The 5,458-nt window shown below is 24.4% G+C and overlaps 1 long non-coding RNA gene across 1 annotated transcript; it reads left to right on the forward strand.

Annotated features, from left to right (window-relative positions):
• Positions 1 to 1,766: 1,766 nt before the first annotated feature.
• Positions 1,767 to 4,716, forward strand: LOC126552100 (uncharacterized). Its single transcript, XR_007605951.1, has 5 exons — positions 1,767 to 1,963; positions 2,036 to 2,508; positions 3,139 to 3,205; positions 3,876 to 4,002; positions 4,072 to 4,716. It is a non-coding gene; the product is annotated as an uncharacterized LOC126552100 (long non-coding RNA).
• The last annotated feature ends 742 nt before the right edge of the window (positions 4,717 to 5,458 follow it).

The following is a 5,458-nucleotide window of genomic DNA, read 5'->3' on the forward strand; positions in this document are numbered from 1 at the left end:
TTACTCTTATAACCTAGCAAATAATTATTCCCTTGTTCAATATTATTAATAAATAGTTATATTTTTTACAAAACTAAATTAAGAATTTTCCTATAGGTACATATTAAATGTATAACACCTTAGAATAAAAAATATGTCCACTTAAATATTTAAAACGTTAAATCTAATTATCCCTTAATTCATATCATCATTAATTTACCTTTAATAATTTTGTTATTATTATTTAATTTTTCAATGTTATTTTTATCGAGAACAAACTAAATCTATTTTAGTTTGTTACTTTGAAATATTTAAATAATACAGTTTCTAAATTGATTAAATTACTGTACACAATATACAGCTGTACAACTGTACTACACATGTAACAAAATTTGTCTTAATGCGTTTTGAATTTATTACATCATGAATAACATGTATAAGTTGTCATAAAATTTCTTGTTATTCTGAAAAATCTGTTACTTTTTCATAAATTAGAACAATCATTGATGACAAAGTAATTTTATTATATTTTATTCAAATATAAATAAGCACCGAGATTACAAAAACAATTCTTTAGTTTCGAATTAATTTTAAAGTTATAAACTTCGATAATTAAATTCAAGTAACCTTAACTTTATTTAGTCTACATATTATAAATATAATTATTAAGATAGTATTAAACATGAGAAAAAACTTTAAACTATAAACATTATATATATACAGAAACTTTTATTTGATTAGTATGCATCCAAATGATTGCAAATCTTCATTTTGTCTAAATTTTATTTGTCTAATCCTAACACAGTTTCTTTTTAATCCATTATTCATAACTCTACAGTAGTTTTTATTAATATTAAAACACATACACGAAGTGAAAATACCAGTAAAATAAAACGAACATACAGAAATATTATATTTCAAGTAAATATAATAAAATATGTTTTGGTTATAGATGTTGAAATGTTTGTAATGTACATAAAATTGAGTAATATTTCTGCATTTGTCTAAAAGTAGAACATAATAAACATAATTATTTTTAAGTTAATATGAATTAAATACAATAACTTATTTTTTTAAATTTTTTTACTGTTATTTTACTTGAATAAATAAAAATATACAATACATCTTAAAAATCACACGAACTACCATCAGTAGGTATCTCCATGAACAAATACGTTAAAATTTATATCTTATAAGAGTTATATTTAAATGTAAAATTTTTTTAATGTTAGTTATTGACATTATCATTGTCTTTCAAAAAGAATTAAGTATTTGATAAATGATTGACCAAATTAAATATGGTTATGATTTTGATACTAGTGAAATTAATACTTGTATTAATAAATAGCTGAATTAATTTTGATTAAAGTCTTAAAGTATTAAAATATTGATTTCCTTACAATATTTTAGCCCTCCCCCTAAATACATTCAAATACTCTCCCATGGTGGAGGAAGCCATAGAATACTAAATTTGTGAAAGAACCTTTTAACGTACTACATTCTTACATATAAGAATTTATAAATATTTAAAATTAGCTATTTTTTTGTAAAACGAATGTGATTCATTTTTCTATTGATCTTGAAATTATTGAATTATGCTTTAACTACTAAGGCCATTAGTATTACATTTGTGTGCACATTATATTCAATAAAAGAAAAATAATTTTGGAATTAATTGTTATTAATATTAAGATATTTAAATACATTATGACTATTGGCTATATTAGATTTAATATTTTGCATAACTTTCGTTATATGTTTAATTCTATGTTTATATTTGTGATTCATTATAATATTTGTTATAATTCGAATATTCTTAAATTATAGGTTATAGACTTTTAGAGAACTTAACCTAAATATTTTGAAAATTTTAAGCAACCAAATTTAGAAAACCATGTACCATGCCTGTTCAGTGTTCATACACTTTTATGATTAATTTAATATTGTTCGTCTATATTGAATATCGTATACATGCATATGAAAAGTAATATTATTAACCGTTATTATTACAAATAACTTTCATCAGACAAACTTTAAACGCATGAAATATTTTTAGGGGCCATATTATATAATGGGAAAATGTAATTATTTCCATCGGCAGTATTTGAACAGAGGTCGGTGCATGTGCAATGGATTTGAATAATGCAGACGAACGGTTTCCTGATGATAAAAACACGGTGGTTGTCTGAACTATGATTTAACCGCACACGCATGACTTCACACAAGTACCCACTCGGGAGAAAAACCGTTCTTGCTCACCGTATGTGATAAAACGTTCATTTGAAATGCACATTTAATTGCCGACTCGCGGGAAAAACTGTATACATTTGTGTAACGTTTACAAATGCCAAAAATCGTTGTCTACCGGCTGGGAATTTAACTTTACATTATAATAATATTATGATTTGTCTAAAAGTCATGGGTCCCGTTTTCACGTGACATGATAAAATGTTAATGCGAAAATCAACATAGCACATAATATGGCGGGAAAGTAATTTGTGTACCATGTTCCTTGATGAAATGAAATGTGTAAGTATTATATATTTTATAGAACAAAAGAAGTACCCAGATAATATTTTTTAGCATTTAATTTGTGTCAATACATTTTAAGTTAAACAGTTCATATTCTATGTTTGGGACTTTTATGGAAGGTGTTAATAACCATTACAGTGTAAATCGATGATGTATTATATTGAAAGTTTAATTCTTATTTCTTAACCCTATCTCATTTACACTAAACTATGAATTTCAGCCCTGCGTTTTTCTTCTTTAAATTTAAAATGCTTTACAAATACTTATTTTTCCAAAGCGACATATTATAACTTCGCGAAAAATTTATCTTGTCATTAAAGAATATTTACTAAATAGTTGTTCATTATTTTGAACATATTTTCAGTTTGAGAATGTCATTTTAACTAACAAATAGATTGTTTTAATGTTATAGTATTTTTTTTCTCACAATTCTTACTTAACAGTTTTGAAATTGAGTTAAATAATAATTAATAAAGAGACGATCTGTATAATATAATAGTTTTGATTATTTTTTTACAACATATAATATGAAATTATTTATTGACAATATTATTGTCCATACAATAATTAATAGACAAAAAATTTTTCATATTTTTTATTTATCAAATGTTTCAATTACACATCCAGGTAGCTTGAAAATAAAAGAAGGAATAGGTACACGAATAGTAATTCAAATTGCAACAGGAATTATACAGTACGTTTTATTGGTATTTATAATTTTAGGGTTTATTTTTAAAAATTGTATTTGTATGTGAACATAGGTAACCTATTTATTTGTACTACATAGACAGGCTTCGAATAACAGTATATAACAATTTTTATTTTATTTTTAAAATACTTTGAATAATAGTTGATAGTTGAGTCAAACACTTAGTAGGCAGGTGCAAGCCATCCTAAAGGATGTAAACAGTTTGCTTATTCTCATAACGGCGTAACTTCATAATGAGTTTCTTTTTGAAATTCCAAGTGTTTCAGTATGAACATCTTATTAATTTTCTTTTTTTCTAATTTATAACGTTATGGACAATTTCAATATACAAAATAGGTATAATAGTTTGCGTTTTTAACATTTCTAATAATATTTTTTGTTGATTTTTATACAAAAACAAGTATAAACCAGTAATGATTTATCTTAAAAAGGACGATAAAATGACAATTTGACCTTTCCCAGGTAAAACACTCTTAATATAATTGTTTTAGCCCAGTTAGTATACCAACTTCTTTCATTATTGGTGCCTAACAAGAAACTTACCCCATATTATCTCTAATGCAACTACTCGCTATAGATTTAATGGAGTAATGAAATAGTATTGTGCAGCACTCACTGTCTTAAGACACGTATTATAATTTTTTTCATATCGTAGAACACTACAGAACTTTTAGTACGAACATTTAAAGTGAACATTTTTACAACACAATTCCGTTGTTTTTGATATAACAAAAGTATATGACTAAAACACAAAGTTTGAATAACATTTCTATCCCAGGAAGGTATGTACCGTGTTTATTATACCAAAAACATTTAGTATAATACCGCTTGTTTACTTTTATTTTATACAGGAATCATCAAACCTAAAATAATTAAATCATCGAAGTTTGTGCGTATAATTAATTATGGTAAAGTCCGTACGAATAAATAATTGGTCTGTCTCTGACGGGCGCCCCAGTAAATATGTACGAAAACAACAACAACTGAAAATTTACATCTAAAACTTAAAAATATTAATAAGTCTTTTGTCTGTTTTTTTTTTTTTTAACTTAAAAAGTATGGTCGTTTTTTTAACAATTTTCAAGTAGATTTTTAAAAATATACTATCTCTCTCTCTTTCTCTCACACACACCACACACACGCACATACATACAAAAATATATATTCATACCATATCTATAATATACACACTCTAAATGTTAATATTCGTGAAACAGAAGCCAGAAGATGCGTAGTTGTTGTTTTATCAAACGATAGCGTTTATACACCATGAAATTACTTTGGAATTGTTGTCGAGCAGTAAGCCCAGACAATCATTGCCACAATGCCACATAAAAAAAATGTTATAAAAAAAAAAAATATGAAAGTAAATGTACTGTGAACGTATAATTTGAGTCAATGCTTGTCCCGCGAAATATGATGCACACATTACACTATTTTTTATAATATATTATATTATACATTATTGTAATAATAATTGTATAAATGAAAACTATTTACACAGGATAAATTTTTAAACATCAATAATAAAAACCTTTAGTTTTGAAATAAATATTTATTTTGTTTTTAATATATTTTGATGGAAAAATAATTAATACACCTTTCCATTTGATTTTCAAAAATGTCACTATAGTATTAATTTTCATAGTATTTAGAAAAACTGATATTAACTTTTGATTTTTTGAAAAGCTAAATACTTATATTTTTATCATTTGCTGCAGAACACATACATATATTATATATATATATATATTATATCAATTAACATTATTACATTTTTCATTTACATATATTTACGTTTTATATAATATAATGAAGTAACAAGTAGTATACTTTTATCCTACTTAATTCAAGATGTGAAAACTAAATCAGGAATACAAATAAAACAATTTTAAGTGGCTTCCTTATTCCTAAAATATTATTTTATATGATTTAGTCACGAATTAAAAAAAAAAAAAAAAATAGTAAATTATAATAAAATCAATAGTTTAAAAAGTGAAATAATTATGGACATCATATAGCGTGGAATCATAATGCATTTTAAACTGTTTTGAAATAATAGGTCAAAAAAGTATATTATTTTAGAAATAATGTGTTCGCTGTTAAAGAATTCAGCAAATACATTATACACTCACCGATATAATGTTCTTTTGTGAGCTTGAAAAACGATTTTTATAATCAATATTTGGACAGCACAGAAATTTATTTCCATTCAAATATAAAACATATTTCGATCTA

Source organism: Aphis gossypii, chromosome X, assembly GCF_020184175.1.
Source record: "Aphis gossypii isolate Hap1 chromosome X, ASM2018417v2, whole genome shotgun sequence".
Taxonomy (NCBI): Eukaryota; Metazoa; Arthropoda; class Insecta; order Hemiptera; family Aphididae; genus Aphis; species Aphis gossypii.